The sequence below is a fragment of the Macaca thibetana genome, chromosome 15, assembly GCF_024542745.1.
Source record: "Macaca thibetana thibetana isolate TM-01 chromosome 15, ASM2454274v1, whole genome shotgun sequence".
NCBI classification, from domain to species: domain Eukaryota; kingdom Metazoa; phylum Chordata; class Mammalia; order Primates; family Cercopithecidae; genus Macaca; species Macaca thibetana.
In genome coordinates, this window is record NC_065592.1 from 75,550,486 (window position 1) to 75,574,329 (window position 23,844).

At 37.5% G+C, this 23,844-nt stretch overlaps 1 long non-coding RNA gene across 1 annotated transcript in view; it reads left to right on the forward strand.

Moving 5' to 3' along the window:
- Positions 1-22,892, forward strand: part of LOC126937184 (uncharacterized) — a 91,359-nt gene extending 68,467 nt beyond the window's left edge. Inside the window, exon 3 of the long non-coding RNA XR_007719677.1 lies at positions 22,543-22,892. This is a non-coding gene — a long non-coding RNA (uncharacterized LOC126937184). The remainder of the gene's footprint in view (positions 1-22,542) is intronic.
- Positions 22,893-23,844: the final 952 nt, after the last annotated feature.

Consider the following 23,844-nt stretch of genomic DNA (forward strand, 5'->3'; position numbering starts at 1 on the left):
GATTCCAGTACATTGTGTCTTTGCTCTCATTGGTTTCAAAGAACATCTTTACTTCTGCCTTCGTTTCGTTATTTACCCAATAGTCATTCAAGAGCAGGTTGTTCAGCTTCCATGTAGTTGTGTGGTTTTGAGTGAGTTTGTTAATCCTGAGTTCTAATTTGATTGCACTGTGGTCTGAGAGACAGTTTGCTGTGATTTCTGTTCTTTTACATTTGCTGAGGAGTGCTTTACTTCCAACTATGCGGTAAATTTTGGAGTAAGTGCAAGGTGGAGCTGAGAAGAATGTATATTCTGTTGAGATGGGGTGGAGAGTTCTGTAGATGCCTATTAGGTCTGCTTGATGCAGAGCTGAGTTCAAGTCCTGGATATCCTTGTTAACCTTCTGTCTCGTTGATCTAATATTGACAGTGGGGTGTTAAAGTCTCCCATTATTATTGTATGGGAGTCTAAGTCTCTTTGTAGGTCTCCAAGGACTTGCTTTATGAATCTGGGTGCTCCTGTATTGGAAGCATATGTATTTAGGATAGTTATCTCTTCTTGTTGAATTGATCCCTTTACCATTATGTAATGGCCTTTTTTGTCTCTTTGATCTTTGTTGGTTTAAAGTCTGTTTTATCAGAGACCAGGATTGCAACCCCTCCTTTTTTCGCTTTCCATTTGCTTGATAGTTCTTCCTCCATCCCTTTATTTTGAGCGAGCCCATGTGTGCCTCTACACATGAGATGGGTTTCCTGAATACAGCACACTGATGTGTCTTGACTCTTTTTCCAATTTGCCAGTCTGTGTCTTTTAATTGGGGCATTTAGCCTATTTACATTTAAGGTTAATATTGTTATGTGTGAATTTGATCCTGTCATTATGATGTTAGCTGGTTATTTTGCCCGTTAGTTGATGCAGTTGCTTCCTAGCATCCATGGTCTTTACTATTTGGCATGTTTTTGCAGTGGCTGGTACTGGTTGTTCCTTTCCATGTTTAGTGCTTCCTTCAGGGGCTCTTGTAAGACCTGGTAGTGACAAAATCTCTCAGCATTTGCTTGTCTGTAAAGGATTTTATTTCTCCTTCACTTATGAAACTTAGTTTGGCTGGATATGAAATTCTAGGTTGAAAATTCTTTTCTTTAAGAATGTTGAACAATGGCCCCCACTCTCTTCTGGCTTGTAGAGTTTCTGCAGAGAGATCCACTGTTAGTCTGATGGGCTTCCATTGGTGGGAAATCCGACCTTTCTCTCTGGCTGCCCTTAACATTTTTTCCTTCGTTTCAACCTTGGTGAATCTGATAATTATATGTCTTGAGGTTGCTCTTCTCGAGGAGTATCTTTGTGGTATTCTCTGTATTTCCTGAATTTGAATGTTGACCTGCCTTGCTAGGTTGGGAAAGTTCTCCTGGATAATATCTTGAAGTGTTTTCCAGGTTGGTTCCATTCTCCCCCTCACTTTCAGGTACACCAATCAAACGTAGATTTGGTTTTCTCACATAGTCCCGTATTTCTTGGAGGCTTTGTTTCTTTTTACTCTTTTTTCTCTAAACTTCTGGCTTCATTTCATTCATTTGATCTTCAATCACTGGTACCCTTTCTTCCACTTGATTGAATCAGCTACTGAAGGTTGTGCATTTGTCACATAGTTCTCGTGCCATGGTTTTCAGCTCCATCAGGTCATTTCAGGTCTTCTCTACACTGTTTATTCTAGTTAGCCATTCGTCTAATCTTTTTTTCCAGGCTTTTAGTTTCCTTGCAATGGGTTCAAACATTCTCCTTTAGCTCACAGAAGTTTGTCATTACTGACTTTCTGAAGCCTACTTCTGTCAACTCATCAAAGTCATTTTCCATCCAGTTTTGTTCCATTGCTGACAAGGAGCTGTGATCCTTTGGAGGAGAAAGGGTGCTCTGGTTTTTAGAATTTTCAGCTTTTCTTCTCCAGTCTCTCCCCATCTTTGTGGTTTTATCTACCTTTGGTCTTTGACGATGGTGACCTACAGATGAGGTTTTGGTGTGGATGTCCTTTTTGTTGATGTTGATGGTATTCCTTTCTGTTTGTTGGTTTTCCTTCCAAAAGTCAGGTCCCTCAGCTGCAGGTCTGTTGGAGTTTGCTGTAGGTCCATTCCAGACCCTGTTTGCCTGGGTATCACCAGCGGAGGCTGCAGAACAGCAAATATTGCTGCCTGATCCTTCCTCTGGAAGCTTCGTCTCAGAGGGGCACCCAACTGTATGAGGTGTCAGTTGGCTACTACTGGGAGGTGTCTCCAAGTTAGGCTACACGGGGGTCAGGGACCCACTTAAGGAAGCAGTCTGTCCATTCTCAGAGCTCAAACACCATGCTGGGAGAACCACTGCTCTCTTCAGAGCTGTCAGTCAGGGATGTTTAAGTCTGTAGAAGTTTCTGCTGCCTTTTGTTCAGCTATGCCCTGCCTCCAGAAGTGGAGTCTACAGATGCAAGTGGGACTCTTGAGCTGCAGCGGGCTCCACCCAGTTCGAGCTTCCTGGCTGCTTTGTTTACTAACTCAAGCCTTGGCAATGGTGGATGCCCCTTCCCTAACCAGGCTTGTGGCCTTGCAGTTCGATCTCAGACTGCTGAGTTAGCAGTGAGCAAGGCTCCGTGGGCATGGGACCCGCTGAGCCAGGCATGGGATACAATCTCCTGGTATACTGTTTGCTAAGACCATTGGAAAAGTGCAGTATTTAGGTGGCAGTGTCCTGATTTTCCCAGTACAGTATGTCACAGCTTCCTTTGGCTAGGAAAGGGAAATCTACCAACCCCTTGCACTTCCCAGGTGAGGTGATGCCCCGCCCTGCTTTGTCTCATCTTCTGTGGGCTGCACCCACAGTCTGACCAGTCCCAATGAGATGAACCAGGTACCTCAGTTGGAAATGCAGAAATCACTTGTCTTCCATGTCCATCATGCTGGGAGCTGCAGACTGGAGCTGTTCATATTTGGCCATCTTGCCCTTCTTTGTATTTTTTAACTGCTTTGGCTTTAAAGTTTGTTTTGTCTGATATAAGAATAGCTACTCCTGCTCACTTTTTGTGTCCATTTGAATGCAATGTCTTTTTCCACCCCTTTACGTGAGTCCTTATGTGAGTTTATGTGAATCCTTATGTGTTAGGTGAGTCTCTTGAAGGCAGCAGATGCTTGGAGGTGCATTCTTATCCTTTCTGCAATTCTGTATCTTTTAAGTGGAGCATTTAGGCCATTTACATTCAATGTTAGTATTAAGGTGTGAGGTACTATTCTATTCATCGTGCTATTTGTTGCCAGTATACCTTGGTTTTGTTTTCGTTTTTTTTTTTGTATTTTTTAAAGGTTCTGTGAGATTTATGCTTTAAAGAGCTTCTGTTTTGATGCATTTCCAGGATTTGTTTCAAGATTTAGAGCTCCTTTTCATAGTTTTTATAGTGCTCTCTTGGTAGCAGCGAATTCTCTCAGCATTTGTTTGTCTGAAAATGACTATCCTTCCTTCATTTATGAAGCTTAGTTTCACTGAATATAAAGTTCTTGGCTGATAATTGTTTTGTTTAAGTAGGCTGAAGACAGGGCCCCAATCTATTCTAGCTGATAGGGTTTTTCTGAGAAACCTTCTGTTAATCTGATAGGTTTTTCTTTATAGGTTACCTGTTGCTTTTGCCTCAGACCTCTTATGATTCTTTCCTTCATCTTGACTTTAGATAACCTGATGACAATAGGCCTAGGCAATGATCTTTTTGTGATTAATTTCCCAGGTGTTATTTGAGCTTCTTGTATTTGAATGTCTAGTTCTCTAGCAAGGTCAGTGAAGATTTCCTTGATTATTCCCTCAAATATATTTCCCAAACTTTTAGATTCCTTTTCTGCCTCAGGAATGCCAATTATTCTTAGGTTTTGTCATTTACCATAATCTCAAACTTCTTGGAGGCTTTATTCATTTTTTGAAATTCCTTTTTCTTTGTCTTTGTTGGATTGAGTTAATTCAAAAACCTTGTTTTTGAGCTCTGAGGTTCTTTCTTCTTCTGGTTTGATTCTATTGCTGAGACTATCCAGATCATTTTGCATTTCTCTAAATGTGTCCTCTAATTCCTGAAGTTGTGATTGTTTTTTATTTATGCTATCTATTTCATTGAAGATTTATTCCCTCATTTCTTTGATTTCTTGAAATTGGACTTCACATTTTTCTGATGCCTCCTTGATTAGCTTAATAATCGACCCTCTGAATTCTTTTTCAGGTAAATCAGAGATTTCTTCTAGGTTTGGATCTATTGCTGGTGAGCTAGTGTGATTTTGGGGGTGAGTGTTAAATAACCTTGTTTTGTCATATTACTAGAATTGTCTTTCTGGTTCCTTCTCATTTGGATAGGCTATGTCAGAGGGAGGATCTGGGGCTCAAGACTGCTGTTCAGATTCTTTTGTCTCACAGGGTGTTCCCTTGATGTAGTACTCTCCCCCTTTTCCTAGGCATGTCGCTTCCTGAGAGCTGAGTTGTAGTGATTATTATTTCTCTTCTGAATCTAGTCACCGAGCAAGGCTACCAGGCTCCAGGCTAGTAGGCTCCAGGCTAGTACTACGAGTTGTCTTTACAGAGTCCTCTGATGTGAACTATCTTCAGATCTCTCAGTCCTGGATTCAGCACCTGCACCAATGGAGGTGGAGTATTTAAACTGTCTCTTGGGTACTGCGGGAGCAATCAATTTCCTTCAGGGAGTCTGTGGATTCTCTTGGCTTTTCTGGTATATTTCTGCAGTAGTTCTGGAGCAAAAGTTCATGATGTGAGTCTCCACACACTGATCTGTCTGTCTGGGTAAAAAATTATTTTTTAAATGAGCATATTCTGAATGAATATTGTTTTAGTTCATTTTCTGTTGCTTATAACAGAACACCTGAAATTGGGTAATTTATAAAGAAAATAAATTTACGTCTTACAACTTAGGAGGCTAGGAAGTGCCAGGGCATGTCCTGGCCTCTCCTGAGGACCTTCTTTCTGGTAAGGATTCTCTTCATGGTCTTGAGGTGGTGCAGAGTGTCACACAGCAAAGGCTAGAGCACACTAATATGCTTGCTGAGGTTCCTTTTCCTCTTGTTATAAAGCTACCAATTTCACTCCTATGATGATCCACCAGTCCTTTAATTCATGAAAGGGTTAATCCAGTTATGACAGAACAGCTGTCATGATCCAATCACCACTTAAAGGCTCCACCTTTTGATACCCTAATATCAAAACTGGATTAACAAATTACAGGAAAAAAGCTGCAGACCAAAATATCTCATGAATGTAGACACAAAAATTCTCAACAAAATATTAGCAGATTGAATTTGATAATATGTAAAAAGAATTGTACACCACTACTAAGAGAGATTTATCCAAGATATGTGAGTCTGATTCAACATTTGGAAATCAATTCATGCAAATTTTCATATCAACAGGCTAGAGAAGAAACATTACATAATCATATCAATAGATGCACAAGAATGTTTTGAGCAAATCCAATACTCATTAATAATAAAAACGCTCAGCAAATTAAGAATAAAGGGGAACTTCCTCAATTGATAAAGAATCTCTACCATAAAGCTACAGATACTATCATACTTAATGGAGGGATAGTAGGAAGTTTCCTGCTAAGATAAGGAACAAACCAAGGATATTCTCTCTCATCATTTATTGTCTATATTATACTGAAAATGATACCTAATGTAATAAGACAAGAATATAATATAAAAGATACATTGATTGGGAAGAAAGATTTAAAACTGTCTTTGTTCACAGATGACATGACTTCTATATAGAAACTCTCAGCATTCCTTCTTATTTCTTTTATCATCATTGTCATTCATTTCACTTACACATAAGCATATCTAAGCATGAATATATCCATAATTCAATACAGTTTTCTATTATTATTTCTCTTAGATTAAGAATGAGAAAAATAAAATGCTAATTTCGTTTTCATTTATTTTTTCTCCAATGCTCTTTCTTTATAGAGATCTGAGTTTCCAATCTATATTATTCATCTTTCCGAAGGTTTCATTTGACATTTCTTGCAAGGCAGTTCTGCTGGTAATAACTGCCATCAACTTATTGTTCATTTGAGAAAGTCTTTATTTATCCTTCATTTTGAAAAATAACTTCACAGGTTACGAATTGTACGTGGATTGTTTTATTCTCTCAACATTTTAAGTATTTTATTCCACTTTCTCCTTACTTGTGTGGTATCTGTAGAGAAGTCTAATGTAATTCTTACCTTTGCTTCTCCAGATGGCAAGGTGTTTTTTTTTTTTTTTTTCCACTAGATACTTCCCATATTTTTTCTATGATTTTCTATGATTAAAATATGACATGCTTCGGTATAGTTTTTTTTTGTTGTTGTTTGTTTGTTTGTTTGTTTGTCATTGGTATTCTCTGAGCTCCTTGGATCCATGGCTTGTTACCTGACATTAATTTGTGAAAAATCTCAGTCATTCATGCTTCAAATATTTCTTCTGCTGTTTTCTCATTCTTCTCCTTCTTGTATAGCCATTATGAAAAACTATACCTTTTATAGTTATCTCAGAGATCTTCCATATAATGTTCTGTTTTTTTTCAATCTTTTTTCTCCTTGTTCCTCAGACTTGGAGGTTTGTATTGAGATACACTCAAGCTCATAGAAAAATTTCCCAACTCTGTCTAGTCTATTAATGAACTGTGAAAGACATTTTTCATTTCTTTACATTTAATGTATAGAATTTCTATTATTTTTTCCCCAGAATTTCTATCTCTGTGCTTACATTGCCCATCTGTTTAAAAACCCTATGTATTTAATTGTTTTCTTTGTCTAAATTTATGGGTGCAAGTATTGCAGGAACCTTGGGATGTCACTTTTCTGGACAGAAACCTGTGGCCAGTGGTGCCTTTGCCTGAGTTTTGCTTGGACCCACTGGGCTCCTTGTGCCCACTCAGCCTGGCAAGCTGTGCTCAGCTCACACTACCAGCCTGGATCCCAAGCTTCCAAGGGCAACTGCTGGAGAGTGAGCAGCAGCCTTCATAAGCTGGAGCTCCTTGCTTTTATTCAGTACAGACATAATGCCAAAAGCCTGGAGCCAATATAATCTGTGGGTAATTAACATTATTGTTCCCCCTTTCTGGGAGCAGTTGCACCGATGATCAAAGATGTGTTCCTGGTTAACGTAAGTAAACAAGCCTGTTTACACTCAATTCCCCTTCCTTGTACCTACTCCTTGCCCTCTGCCTCAGGGTAAGAGAAGAGCTGCCTTCAGCTTATTCTCCACTGAAGCTTTGCAGAGCCTTCTGACCTTTCAAAAGGCCTGCTTCTTTCCTTATAGCTTTTCCCACCACTCTGACCAATCCCCCACTGCTCAGGTCTGGGTGGGGGCAGCAGGTTGGGGAGTCCAGTTCCAGTGCCAGAGGCTGGAGTGCATGTTATGCTGACTTCTTAGTTCTGGTGCAGAGCCCCACTCCTGCTCACGCCTGAGTTCCACAAACTGCAGCCCAAGTCTCCCTAATACCAGAATGGCACTGCTAGTTTTCAGGACGGCCCACAGTTTGTGGGACCTAGGATTGAGAATGGCATCTTAGTGCTTCTGCTTAGACCTGAGAGACTGCATTGGACACTCCCTGGAGAGGTTCTTTTTCACACTCTGAGGCTGCTCCCTAAGTTAGATTCAGGACTTGTGAGAACCAAGGTGCTCTCCTGTGGCCTGAATTGTATGATTCCCCAGTGGAAAAGTGTACCTCAAAAAGATACTCATGCAATCTCTTCTATGTTGGGGATTCTCTCCCAGTTTTCTTTTTGGTTGGTCTTGGTCACATGTGCTGCTTGTTTTCCTTCTCCCTCCCAGAATTTGAAGTTTCCTTTCACTTTTCTGTGAACTCCTGTGTTCCATCTTGGGTAATGAATTTAAAGTGTGATTATCTGCATGCTATTTTGGTTCTTCTAAGTTGATGAGGCCAGCTGGAAATGCTTCTAGTCAGCCATCCTGGAAAAACAAAAATCCTGTGTACTTTATTTATTGGAGCCAGGCATATTAATCATGGTTATGTAATTTTTTCCAGCTTAACTTAAGCTCATATTAAGGGAGGAGACCACCCCTCACATTGTCTTATGCCCAATTTCTGCCCCAAAGAAAGAAGTAAAAACTAAAAGGTAGAAATGAAATCCATAGGCAGACAGCCTGGCGCCTTGCCCTGGACCTGGTAGTTAAGGATGACCTGACCTAACTGGTTATGTTATCTGTAGATTCCAGACATTGTATGGAAAAGCACTGTAAAAATCCCTGTCCTGTTCTGTTTCGTTCTGATTACCGGTGCATGCAGCCCCCAGTCATGTACCCCCTGCTTGCTCAATAAATCAGGACCCTCTAACGTGGACCCCCTTAGAGTTATGAGCCCTTAAAAGGGACAGGAATTGCTCACTCGGGGAACTCGGCTCTTGAGACAGGAGTCTTGCCTGATGCTCCTGGCCGAACAAACCCCTTCTTTCTTTAACTTGGTATCTGAGGAGTTTTGTCTGCAGCTCATCCTGCTACAATATAGTTACATTAAATTTCCAATCTATTAATTCCAACATTTCTGCCATATCTGGGTCAAGTTCTAATGGTTGGTATGTCACTTCAACTATGTTTTTGCCTTTTGTCTTGTAATTTCTTCTGGATTGTCAGACTGGGTAAAAGAAACTATAGTAAATTGTAAGAATTGTGGTGGTAAGGTGTCAGGGGAGGGGAAGCATTGTATGGTTCCATGATTAGTTTCAGTCTCTTAGCAAGCCTGTGCCTCTAGACTGTGAACTTCACAGGTGCTGTTCAATTACCTCCTTCCCTCTTAGGTGTGACCAGATGGATAGAATGGGCTGGAGTTGAGTATTTCCCTTCCCCCTGATCAATTAGACTCTAGGGAGAAAAACCCAATAGATTAGGCTCTTGTACTATAATTTCTTTTGAGAGCAGGCTTTGTTAAGAGAACAGAATGTTCTGGCATCTTTTAAAAGGCTACATTTCTTCTCCTCCAGCCAAAAGCACAAGATTTTTCACTGATGTTCACAGTGGAGTCCTGGCTGAGCTCTTGGAAGTAATGATGTATAAAGTGTGCAATACTCCCTAAAACTAAGATCCCTTGGAGCTCTTAATTCTCACACTTGTGCACACTGAACCTCCAGCAATTCTTCAATTAAAGTTGAGGTTTCCTACCCTAATACCAGTTCCCCTGGAGGTGTCTGCTCATGGGTTTCTCCTGTAGTAAGTTAGTAAGTAGTTAGTAAGTTAATCTCTATATTTGCCTATCAGTCTCTCCAGTTCTGGGAGATAGCAGTTTGTTCTGTAATCTCACTACTCTGACAGATCTAAGAGGAGTAGCTTTTTCAATGTCTTTGTTTTTTTTTTTTACTTGTTCTAAGGATGGAAGGATGACTTCCCAGCTCCTTATATGCCAAACCAAACACTGGAAATCTCCAAAAAGAATTTCTTAAAAAACAATTTTAATATAAAATGGAGATTTACTTGGAAATTCAGTTTTAAATACGTAATCGTTTGTTATTCAAGGTTAGTCACTCCTTGTAAATACCATGCAAACCTCAACTCTGAGAAGCCTCTCCCAAATACGGAAAATATCCAAAAGCACTGACTCCAACCATCCCCTAGATAAGACAAGTACTTAAAGAGTTACATGAGGCCCAGGGTTTGTCAAATGACGACAAGGCCCTCTTCCAAGTTGCTGAAACTACATGGTAGTTTTCATTTGGAACTCAAGGTATTTACTAGTTTATTTCAAAAGTGCTTGGTTACATCAGGTTCTAGGGCTTCCCTGAGGGAACAGAACAAATATGACTAGATTTTGAACACAACGAATCAAGTTATAAACATGTGATCTTATTTGCAATTAAAAGTTCAGTGCATAATTTCGTAGTTATCTACAGGGACCATTGCCTAGAAACCTGTATTAATTTGTTTACAATTGTTGAAACAATAAAAATTTATTCTCACATGCACACAAAAAACAAAAAGAATACAGGAAAGTGATTATAAATGTATTAATTATTTTGAAAGAACATATGTTACCAATATACTCTCTGCAGGTTGTGGGATTCTACTGCTTTTTGCTTTACAATGACTGTGTGTGTGTGTGTGTGTGTGTGTGTGTGTGTGTTTTCTGTTTCTAGAGATACAGAATACAATCTCAAATTAAAATATTCATGTGCTAACAATCAGCCATTCATCCAGAGGAGTGAAAGAGTGAAAGAAATGTAAGTAATTGGTAGAAACTGAAAAAATCTGATATCCCACCACTGTAAGAAACCTATAGTTAGTGCTCTCTGAAGACATGTGCAGCAACCATAGAGGATCCTGAGTTTTCTCCTCTTTGTCAGGATCTCTGGAGAGCAGATATAAGTACCAACATTTACAGTTTCCACTAAGCTTAAGGTTCCAGTTCTGTGGTATTGAATGGGACAGTGTGGTGTAAATTTAAACATTATTATGTGACCCTAAAGTGATGTTATTGGGAACTTTAATATTTTTTGCAGGGTGTGATTCAAACATCATCAGTTTTCTTTTTATTTAGCAAAAAATTTATCAGTCCACCCAACTCAATATTATGAATGAATACATCAGGTACTATATGAGTGTAATTATAATCTCTTAATGTTTTGAAGAAATATAAGTAAATGTAAGAAGAGTCAAAGGAAGAAACAGAAGTTTATACAGTAAGTATTAACCAAGATAAACTCTAGAAGTATAAAATTTGTTATTTTTATAACAAAATTATATAAAAATCAGATTTATATTTGTTCACCTATATTTTCTATAATAACAATGTCATACTTTTGAGATTTAAAAAAAAAAGCTCCCAAAAGATACAAATATTTGAGTAATCACAAAAATATTTGTAGTGGGGGAAAGGCCTGGGAAAAGAAGGCAATTCAAACTTTAATACAAGCAAAGAGTAGAAGAACATTGGGAGCATGAAGGGACATGGGACGTGAAACTGGAGTCCTGAGGGAAAATACAGCCGAGGGAAAACATTCTGTGGAGGTAGGTGCGAAAGGGGTGAGCTGGGACCATTGACTCAGGAGCTGACTGCTAGCCCAAGGGATATACAAGTCTCACTGAGCCAGGTAGGGGAAGCAGCCTCAGGTCCAGGATAGGCACACAGGCTCAGGTTGATAGGCAACAGCAGCAGTAGTCCCCAGAGAAAGGCTGAAAAGCCCAGAGCAGGAGAGACCAGGCCCTGGATACAGCTCCTGTTCTTGTCCAACCTGCTAGGAGTCTTGCTGCTGCTGAGCCACTCCCCAGTGAGACCTCAGCAAGCTCTAAAACGTCAGCCTAAATGCTTATTTAATGACTTGTCAGTAGCCTAGAATCCCTCTGCAGGAAAGTCAGGAGGATTTCCAAAGTCCAGGACGAACTCTCACTGGAACCTGTACCACTCTCAGATGAGAGCTCCCACTGCCCAGGTCATGCTGCACTTCCCATTGGTTGTCATCAGAACCACTGCTCACAGGCTCAACTAGGTATCTCATTGGCTGCCAGCTTTCAGTTCCCAGTCTGCTGTGGCTGGTGCCCAAAAGTTTAGACTTTTCCTTTGTAACTTGCCTTTAACATTTAAAAAACATTTTTGTGGGTACCTGGTAGGTATATATATTTATGGGATACCTGAGATGTTTTGACACAGTCATACAATGCGTAATAATCACATCATGTAAAATGGGGTATCCGTCCCTTCAAGCATTTATCCTTTGTGTTACGAACAATCCAATTATACTCTTTTAGTGGTGTTAAAATGTAGAATTGAGCTATTATTGGCTATAGTCACCCTGTTGTGCTATCAAATACTAGGTTTTATTCATTCTAACTATTTTGTTGTACCCATTAACCAACCCCACCTACCCGCTCACCTTCCTACTACCCTTCCCAGCCTGTCATAGCCATCCTTCTACTCTCTATCTCCATGAGTTCAATTATTTTGATTTTTAGATCCCACAAATAAGTGAGAACATGTGATGTTTGTCTTTCTGCAACTGGCTTATATCATTTAATATAATGACCTCCAGTTCCATCCATGTTGTTGCAAATGACAGGATCTCATCCTTTTTATGGCTAAATAGTACTCCATTGTGTATAAACATCAAATTCTTGTTATACTTTCATCAGTTGATGGATACTTAGGTTACTTCCAAATTTTGGCTATTTATTTATTTATTTAGAGACAGAGTCTTGCTCTGTCACTAGGCGGGAGTGCAGTGGGGTGATCCTGGTTCACTGCAATCTCCACCTCCCAGGTTCAAGTGATTCTACTGCCTCAGTCTCCCGAGTAGCTGGGATTACAGGTGTGTGCCACAACACCCAGCTAATTTTTGTATTTTTAGTAGAGACGGGATTTTAACATGTTGGCCAGGATGGTCTCTATCTCCTGACCTCGTGATCTGCCCTGACCTCTCCTGACCTTGTGATCTGCTTGCCTGGGCCTCCCAACCAAATTATGGATATTGTGAACAGTGCTGCAACAAACATGTCTCTTTGATATTACTGATCTCCTTTATTTTGGGAATATATCCAGCAGTGGAATGGCTGGATCACATGGTAGCTCTACTTTTAGTTTTTTAAGGAACCTCCAAACTGTTCTCCATAGTGGTTATACTAATTTACATTCTCACCATCAGTGTATGAAGGTTCCCATTTCTCCACATCCTTGCCAGTATTTGTTATTGCCTATCTTTCAGGTATGAGCCATTTTAACTGAGGTGAGATAATATCTCATTGTAGTTTGGATGTGCATTTCTCTGATGATCAATGATGTTGAGCACTATTTCATATGCCTATTTACCATTTGTATGTCTTCTTTAAAGAATGTCTACTCAACTATTTTGCCCATTTTAAAATCAGATTAGATTTTTTTCCTATAGAAAAATCTATGTTTGAGCTCCTTGTATATTAATTCCTTGTCAGATGGATAGTTTGCAAATATTGTCTCACATTCTGTGGGTTGTCTCTTCACTTTGTTGATTGTTTCCTTTGTTGTGCATTAGCTTTTTAATTTGATGTGATCCCATTTGTCCATTTTTGCTTTGGTTGCCTGTGCGTATTGGGTATCACTTAAGAAATTTTTGCCCAGTCCAATGTCCTGGATATTTTCTCCAATGTTTTCTTCTAGTAGTTTAATAGTTTAAGGTCTTATATTTAAGTCTTTGATCCATTTTTATTTGATTTTTGTATATGGTAAGAGGGATCTAGTTTCTTCTGCATATGGATATCCAGTTTTTCAGCACCATTTATTGAAGAGACTGTATTTTCCCCAACATATTTTCTTGGCATCTTTGTCGAAAATGAGTTTACTGTAAGTGTGTGTATTTCTTTCTGGGTTCTCTATTCTGTTCCACTGGTTTTGTGTCTTTTCTTATGCCAGTACCATGCTGTTTTGGTTACTATAGCTCTGTAATATAATTTAAAGTCAGGTAATGTGATTCCGTCTGTTTTGTTTTTGTTTTTATTTTTTGGCTTAGGACAGTTTTTTGGCTATTCTGGGTCTTTTGTGGTTCTATATAAATTTTAGGGTTTTTTTTTTCTTCTATTTCTGTGAAGAATGTTATTGCATTGAATCTGTAGATTGCTTTGGGTAGTATGTACATTTTAACAATATTGATTCTTCCAATCCATGAACATGGAATATCTTTCCTTTTTTTTTGTTTGTTTTCTTCAATTTCCTTCATTGGTGTTTTATAGTTTTCTTTGAAGATCTTTCACTTATTTGGTTAATTCCTAGGTATTTGTTTTATTTGTGGCTATTGTAAATGGGATTTTAAAAAATGTCTTCAGATTGTTCACTGTTGGCATAAAGGAATGCTACTGATTTTTGTATGTTGATTTTGTGTCCTGCAACTTTACTGAATTGGTTTATCAGTTCTAATAGGTTTTTTTTGTGGAGACTTTAATTTCTTCCAAATACAAGATCATATCAATTGCAAACAAAACAACAGCCTAAATGTCTGCTTTCTTTTCCTTTAGATGTCCTTTATTTCTTTCTCTTGTCTGATTGCTCTAGCTAGGGCTTCCACTACTATACTGAATAACAGTGGTGAAAATGGGCTTTGTGGTGTTCCAGATCTTAGAAGAAAGGCTTCCAGTTTTTCCCTATTCTGTAACTTACTTTTATTGGAAGAGTCTCACTGAGAATGTCATCAGAGGGAGAGAGAGAAAACACTGCTGAAATAGCAAACAACTTCACTTGACAGGCCCTTCCCACTTAGTAGCCAGGACAACAGGGTGGAGTGAATGGAAAAGCATCAGAAGACATGATACTATACAAAGGCCTGCAGGAGGCACTCTGCTGTCCTGCATTGTTTTGATGTTGCATTATATTGAGGGAATGCTGTCATTTTTAAATATGAAAACATAATTTTCCTGACTCTCCTTGACATTAATACTTTTTTCACACCTATTTCCCCCTCACTTTTTTTACCTAACAGAATTCCTGTAATCCTCCATCCACAAAAATGCAGAAGCCATAAATATTTTGGTGGAATTCATTCCTAATTTGCCACAGGAAATTAATATACTTTATGACAGCCAGTTATTATTGAGGAACCTGTAATATTCAAGGGGATTTCTGCCTTTTCTTCTCCCATTTGGTTTAATTTTCTGTACAGTAAATTGTGTCAGAAATTTTAAAAATAAATTATGTAATGATAATTCATCATAGTAATTATTGATTTCTTATATATTTTCCCTTTGCAATCTCTATTATACTTTGCGTGACATCCAAGTCAGTCACCACAGGTTATTAGAAATATGAAAAATCAAACCTACTGTTTGCATTTTCATTTTTCTGTAGGAAACAGTTTTCCCCAAAGCATAATTTGTATCAACACTTTTTGCTGTAGTGTTTTATCTTTTTAATTAAATGGTACAGTGACATTAATCATTTTTAATTATATTTACTTAAAATAATTATAAAGTCTTTACCACACTAACCAATATAACTTTTATACACCTAACACCAGGTACATAAAATGGAACAAAATTATTTCATGGACCTTTTGAATTTAGACCATATGGACATAAAACTACAAATCTTGCAATTTTCTACTTGAGTTAGATACATGGTGTTATTCACATATTCTTTGCAAACAATCAGATTGGACAGAAAATCTATTTCCTTTGGATTTTGTGCCCAAGTAAACATGATTGTCAAAATAGAATTCTTTTATGCGTCTAAGAGATCCAGATATGCATTTTAAGTGATAAACTGATTAGTCCCAACAGAGTATTTCTGTGTGTAATAAGCATGAATTTATTAGCAAAGTCTCTGCTGTGCAAAATAAAAATAAAAATTCTACTTCTTCATTTTTAACAAATGAACAAATACGAAACGCTGCCACTAAATGGGAAATTAAGTCACAGAGATTATTTTATTACAGTTATTCCTTTTGAGCTGTATGTTGAATCCTGGGGTCTTAGCACCAAAGCATCAAAGCTCTCAGGGCCCATAGTGCTCAACGGTTCCTACTGCAACACACTGAGGGCTAGTCTGCATGGTCCTCTCATTTGCGGCTTTCTCTTCCTGGGTGCAGGGAAATTTTGCCAAAAGTTGCCATCTATTCTCTAGGGTACTACACATCTCCCACCCTGGAGTCTTCAACTCTCAATGGCACCACCACTGAGCAGTGTACAGCGGAAACCAAGACCTGAACTAGATATAGATATAGATATAGATAGAAAAATCAGTCCCTTTATCTGTACTCTCTCTTCCTCTCTTTTTCTTATATCTTGTTAGAGATACTTGGATAACCTTTTGGCTTATCAAGTGTTTGTAAATGATGGGAAAAGTAGCTTTAAGAAGATTCTCTTTGACTGCTCTGTGTTAGTTTGCCCATTTGTGCTAATGATTGGTGTATGTATAAAGGTTGTAACTTTATCAATTCTTGAGAGATGTATAGGCAACAAAAACAATTGAAGTACTCTTAATACATTGCAACGGGGTCACTGCTGTGGCTGTGCATTGGCTTTTTGACTTTCAGTGTACTGGAGACAACTGGGGATCTTTCAAAATAATGATGTCTGTCTCTGACACCAGGACATAATGATTTGATTATTTTGGAATGCAACAAAGGCATTGGGATTTTGTTAAAAGCTTCTCGGGGAATCTAATGTGCTGTAACACTGGAGAATCCCCTGGGCGGGAGTAGTGCTTAGTATGGGAGGGGGGACAATGGACCACTGAGGAAGAGTGTCCAGGTTCACAGGATGGCCTTTACTATTTTGTTTCTAACAAATAATTGTGGATCAAAAATCCGGTGAGTCATTCAACAAACTGTTATATCCATATCATGGAATGGTAGTCAGTGATTAAAAAAAAAGTAACCAATTAATTAACCAACTAATACACACAACTTGGGAGAACCAACATAGAATTGGCTGAGTGAAAAAAGCCAGTCCTCAAAGGTTACATATTTTATGATTGCTTTACAAACTAGTATTCAAATAAAACATTTTAGAATTAGAGAACATTTTTGCCATGGGTTAAGGCTAGAGGATGGAGCATGGGAATGAAGTGAGTGTGACTATGAAGATTCTTGTGGTATTAGGATGGTTTTATATCATGGTTATCATTGTCAATAACCCAGTTGTTATATTTTAGTAAGTTATCATTAGCAAAAAACAGGTAAAGCATAGATATGATTATTTTGCATTATTCCAGATCTTCACATGTGTGATTCTACCTTATCTTAAAATTCAAAAATTAATTTCAAAACTTCCTCAAAGTCCTAAGAGGCACTGGGATTAGGTGTTGGTTAATTGCTGTTGGCAGTCACATAATATAGTAGGAATTCATACGAGATATGAGGTAGTTGGAGAGATATTAATTGTGACATAAAAAAGAGAAGCATACTCACTCTTTAGAACATAAAATTCAAGTGCTACTAAACTATGCCTAAGACTGTCACAAGAAACTGATACGTTTAAGCTTAATTTATTTCACATATAAAACCCCACCATTACCATAACTCTCAATGATAAAGAACTGAAAGCTTATCCCCTCAGATCAGAAACAGGGCAAAGGTGTTCACTTTAACCACTTCTATTCATATAGTATTGGAAGTCATAGTCAGACAAACTAATTAACCAATTAATCAGAAAACACACGAAAATTAGAGAGAAAAAGTAAAATACTGTCTGCCTTCAGATGATATAAACTTATATGTGAAAAGAACAAAGGCTTTGAAAACAAGTGTTAGAACTAATAAATAATTTCTGTAAAGAAGCAAAATAAAAAATCAGCATGCAAAATTGATTGCCAATGAACATCCAGAAACAAAATTAAGAAAACAATTTTATTTTTAATAGCATTAAAAACAATAAGATACTTAGGAATATACTTAAGGAGAACCTACAATGTATTGCTGGAACATACTAAAGAAGACATAAATAGCAGAAAACAGATATATTCACAGATTTTCCTGAATTAAATGACTTAATATTGTTAAGATGTCAATACTACCCAAAGCAATGTACAAAATTAATGTTATCCACATCAAAATTCCAGGGATGTTTTTCTGTAAAAATAGGAAAACCCTTCCTAATATTAATGTGCAATCTCAAGAGACTCCTAAAGAACCAAAACCATCTTGATAAAAAAAGAATAAAGTTGGAGTACTCACCCTTTCTGTTTTCAAAACTTTCTACAAAGATCCAGTAATCAAAAGAATGAACTATTGGCATGAGGACAATTATATAGACCAATGGAATAGAACAGAGAGAATAGAAATTAGTCGCTGTTATTTAGTAAAATGATTTTTGAGAAGGATGTCAACACCATTATGGGAAAAGAACAGTTTTTCAACAAGTGGTGCTGGGAAAACTGGATATACACACACAAAAGAAGGACTTGATCCTTACCTCACACCATATATAACTTTAACTTAAACTGTATCAAAGACAAAATGTAAAAGCTAAAAATAAACTTCTTAGAAGACTCCATAAAGGAAAATTATCCTGACATTGGATTTGTCAATGATTTCATGAATATGACATGAAAAGACCAGGAAATAAAAGAAAACATACATATTTGACAGTGTCAAAATTTAAAACTTTTGTGTCAAAGGATACTACCAAAGAGTAAAATGAAAATTTACAAAATGGTGAGAAATAATCATAAATTATATCCTGGAGAAAGGTTGAATATACTGCACATATAAAATAGAAAATAATTTTTAGAAAGGAATAATATGAGACACCTAGAAATTCATTTTTATGTAATCCATTATGTTGTAGAACAGCATTGCACATAGAGTATTCTCCAAAGTTCATCAATCTGTATAAAGAAATGTGAAACACCAGTTTTGAGAAGCCTCTTGCAAGCACCTTTTCTTAGTGAAAACACAGCTAAAATCACTTATTCTGACCATCGTGTAGTCCTAGCAGGTGTTGTTTGAAGAGTTATATAACATCAGTGTTTGATGGGTAATGATTGAGACTTCCTCCAATATGAGGAGCATAGATCATGTTTTTTATTGAGAAGAAAGAGGATTTATTAATTTATTTCCAAAATACCATAGTGTCCATCAATCCCTCAGGCTTACTTGAATAGAACAGATCTGGTCTGACTAGGTTTTGTTTTCAAACAATGCATATAATCAAGTGGTACTATTTGCATTTAATATTTACCAATACTTTGAGAGTTTTCTAATAAGCTGATTGCCCCAAAATTGTGTTGACTTGTTTTTAAATTTAAAAAATAAAATTTCTGTTCATGAATTACCACACACAGAGTATGTAGTAAATCAATCATAGAGATAAATTTTTGTGCATGAAAATGTGTATCAGTAATAATTAGATTATCAAATTAAAATATTTAGATAACCAAAACAATTCACCAATCACCAAGAGAGTTCAAAGAAATAAATTGGTAGAAACAGTCCAATTTTCCCCAACTTTAAGAAGACTTCCATAGGTGCTCTCCCAAGACTTAACAGTCAAGCCTCTATGGTCTCTGTGTTTTCTCAGCCTTGACAGGATTTCTAGAGGGTAGATAAAAGTATGGATCTTTGAAATTCCCTGTAAGTTGAAATCTTAAAGTTTATCCACAGTGAGATGCCATCTCAACCAGTCAAAATGATGATTACTAAAAAGTCAAAATACAACACGTGTTGGTGAGGCTGCAGAGAAAAGGGAATGCTTATTCATTGTTGGGGGGAATGTTAATTAGTTCAGCCACTGTGAAAGCAGTTCAGAGATTTCTCAATGAACTTAAAACAGAGCTACCATTCAACCCAGCAATCCCATTACTGGGTATATACCCAAAGGAAAAGAAATCCTTCTACCAAAGAGACACATGCACTTTTATGTTCATTGCAGCATTATTTACAATAGCAAAGATATGGAATCAACCTAGATGCCCCTCTGTGATTAACTGGATAAAGAAACTGTGGCAAATATACACCACAGAATGCTATGCAGCCACAAAAAAGAACAGAAATGTCCTCAGCAGCAACTTGGATGCAGCTGGAGGCCATTATCCAAAGTGAGTTAACGCAGGAACAGAAAACCAAATACCACATGTTCTCACTTATAAGTGGTAGCTAAACATTAAGTATACATGGACATAAAGATGGGAACAATAGACTCTGGGGACTACAAGAGGAGGTAGACAAGTAGGGTGGCATGGGCTGAAAAACTACCTTTTGGGTACTATGCTCACTACCTGAGGGATGGGATCATCCATACCCCAAACCTCAGCATCACACAATATGCCTGTGTAACAAACATGCACGTGTGCCCTCCGAATCCAAAATAAAAGTGGAAAAAAGAAGATTTCAGGTTTATACAATTGTGAATGGGAAATTGCCTTGTAAACCTTAAACATTATTATATACAAGCTTAAAGTGATGTTATTGAAATTTTAATAATGTTCACAGGACTTGGTTTAAATATCATCAGTTTTCTTTCTTTTGTGAGCAGTTGCTCCATCCACTCATCACAATACTGCAGATGCATAAACAAGGCACTATAGAAATCGATCTAATTATAATCTCTAACTGCTTCGAAGAATAAAAACAAAATGGGGGAAGTTAGGAAGAATAGTAAATGTTATACAGCAAGTGTTAATGGAGACAGTCTCTATCTGATGAACTTACATTTCAATTTCACTTTTATTTTACCTGAATTTTCCATAATGACCAGGACATACCTTTAAATAAGCAAATGACATTTAAATTACAAATATTTTGGTAAACATAAAAATACTCATGGAGGAGGAAAGGAAAAAGAAGTAGAAAATTTAAATTAAAATCGAGCAAAGGGTAGAAGTTGGGAGCATGGAGATGACAAGGGATATGAGGAGTCGAAGTAGGGAGGGTGAATAAGAACTGAGGGAGAAAGTTCTTTGTGAGTAGGTGGAAAAGTGGTAGAACTTGGACCATTGACTCTAAAGGTGAGTAATAGCTCTAGGAAGACATATAGAAAGTAGTCTGAAGCCCAGGTTGGTACATAAGCACAGGCTGTTAGGCAACAGCAGTGACACTCCCTAAAGAAAGACTGAAATGCCCAGAACAGGACAAACCAGCTCCAGCATGCTCAACTGTTCTGGTCCTGTATGCCAGTATTCTGGCTACTGCAAAGTCAGCTTCAGAAAGAACCCCATGAAGTGGGTGAGTGATGAAAAGGTGAAGTTAAGTGGCATTAAATTCCAAGAGACCACAATGTACAAGGATCCCCAGGACAGAATCTCGAGCATCCAGGAGGAGCTTCTGCAGGTATCTGGACAACCCACAGGCAAATGGCCCCCCAATCCCTGGCCATCCCACACTTCTTATTGGTTGCCTTAGGGCAAACAATCAATTGGAACAGCGGCCTGCAAGGCCTGGCTCCACAGCTCTGTAGCTGCCCTTGCTCAGTCCTTACTCCACAGATGTTGATACCTGAAGTTTGGGCTTTTCCTTTGTAATGTACTTTTATTGAAAGGGTCTCAGTGGGACAGTTGGGAGGAGGTAGGACCTGGGTGGGGGGCAGGGGAAGGTGCTGGGAGAGAGGAGGACAGGCACCTGGACAGCGAATTTCGAATTGAGAGAAAAGTGAGCAAGCAGAGAGGTGGTGCACTGGTTATCAAGCTGCTTTACATGCCAGACAGGCACAGGCACTCTGAGACCTGTTAGGGTCCTCGAATGGAAGACAGAAAGGGCCTTAGATTTAATGACTCTTCTTTTGTCCAAAAGCTAGACTGTGGCCTAAGCAATTAAAAGCGTCTTCCTTCTCTCTCTCTTTTAATGGTTTTAAATGCACTCCAAGACAGCCTTGCTTCGCATATTTTTAAATGGGTCTTACAGGGTGTTGAGAGACAAGGGTTGTAAGAGAAAGATGCCTGGATCATTACAGGAGAAACTGGAGAGGACCAGAGACAAGGGAAGCTACCCCTTCAGACCACTGTAGCTGAAGATCTGATTAATGTTTTCAACATTTGAAGCTGCAATGGATTTTAAAAGTGAAATTTCAGAGTTGAGAATAGTTCAATACCAGAATGGTGTTTAAACTTTACCAAGTCATAGGGTAGTCATAAAGATAAATTGCAAGTTAAGTTAGAATTAGCAAGGGCATCTTTCAAAAGCTATAGAGGCTACTCTAGTCGGTCTAATAGGTTGTATTAAATTCTGAGAAGCCAAGGCAAATTACTAATTATTGTTTTACATTTAATGTAGAGGAAACAGGTTTTGAAGAGGCAATGTGTGAATCCAAAATTACATCTTGTAAGTGCATTGGTGGTATAGTGGTGTACATGGATGCCTTCCAAAATTACATCTTGTAGACTATATGCATAACCTATATTAAATCACTAAATGACCCCATTAAAAGTCATCATGGACAGCAAACACTTGCTTCCTTTTTATAGGATTCACAGCGTGATTTCAAAGTTATTTACTTTTCCTACATTGTTGGTCAGAGTTTGTTTATCTTATTATAAAATAGGGAAAAACAACACAGTTTAGGAAAATTACTAATGCAAATCAAGAAAGAGTAGATTATAGTACAATTTGTGTTTAATTTTCACTTTTTCTGAATAAATTAGTAAAAATGCTCATTAAAAATCTTTGAAAACTAGATGAATTTAACAAGAAAAATGGGAAGTACACATAGAAAATCAATGTTAAATGTCTGGCATTGGGGTGGATGTAGATATAGATGTAGAGTTGTATGTGAATAGAGACTTGAATATGTGAGTCTTTCTACTGGAAAATTTTTGATTATGAAAGAAATTTCCTTATCGTTATCTAGTCGATAATGCAGTTGGAAGTTATCAATCAAAATAGCATTAGAGAGAGTCAAAAGTGCCATGATGCAAGCATTTTGATTGTCATGGAAAGAGTCCACAGACAGGAGAGTGAAGTTAGCAGATCCTTAATAATACTATAGTACTTCAAGGTGCCCAACTCTAAGTAAGCTAAGTTGTTTAGATGTTAGGATACTTGCTGATTCTCTTTGGTGTTTAATTACATTGAGGCAATGGTTATAATGTGATCCAGGCAAAATTCTGTAATTTTTCTAATCCTCTTTGACATGAATAGTTTTCCTCACCTTCCACCCCTCCTTTTTGACTTCACAGAGATGATGTCATCCACCATTAACAAAGATGCAGAGACCTTAGATATGATGTTGGGATTCATTCCTAAGTTGTCACAGGAGCTGAAGGCAATTCTGTCTGAGGGGCAGCTGTCATTGAGAAAGGTACTACTTTCCTGACCAAAGAGAAGTGAAGCTGATGATGCCAGTAAACTATACTGTGAAGAATGTTGTGACAAAGGGACTTTTCTGAAAGTATGCACAAAGTAGGTAATTGTGAACTTCTCACCTAACCTCCTATGTATTCTCCACGAAACATTCACTGATGTCCAATTCAGTCACCACTGATTGTTAGAATGTGAGAAATCATTATTAATGCTTACCTGTTTCACTTGCTCTGTAACAATAGTCTTTCCACTATTGTACTTCTATGAAATTGATCTTTTTTCTGCTGAAAAAGTCTTTTTCTTTTTTATTAATAGTATATTTAGATCAATTGCTTTTGAATCTTATTAACTATATAATGTTTATAAAAGCTTTATTACTTTAACCAATATAACTTTTTATACACAACTGACACCAACCACATATAACAGTTATACATTATTGAATCAATTTTGTCAACATACACTACATGAACACAAAACCACACACATTGTAATATTTTACTTCATTGGAAGTGGGAGGGTTTGGGGCTTAGTGAAATATTATTTGAAAACAATCTGAACTGACAATAAATATATTCAGATTTTTGTGCCCAAATGAACTCAACTGTTTCTTTAGTAAGGCTTTTTTATGCTTCTAAATAAATATATCATCATATAGATAACTGAATAAATAACTCATTTTTTGGTGTTAGAACTGGTAAGGAAATGGATTCAAGTCTACCATTTTAGAACTTACAGAACATTTATGTAAGTAAAATAAACCATGAAATAATATGAGCATTTCTTAGAGTTGGTAAAGCATCATGGTATCATTTTTAAATTTAGTCAGTTTCTTCAACCTCTGTATCCATACATTTTAACTAGCCTCTACAGAGAAAATGCACTTTAGAAAAAATTTACTTTAGAAAAGTAAATTGCTTCAATCAAATGTCTGTAAACAGAATTATAGGAGATGAACACAGAAGTTCCTATATTCCAAAGTTCCATACATGGTCAATCATAACCAAGGCTCGGAGGTTTATCATGTCCTCTCCTAGTCCCTCCTGGAGAGCTTCTTCTCACTGAGAGAGCAAAGAACGACAGAATGTAACTGTTCGCGCAGATAGCCAACATGTTTTAAGAGTTGTGCTTTCATGGTGGAACCCTTGTTGCTCATTGTAACTCTTGCATTCAAACTT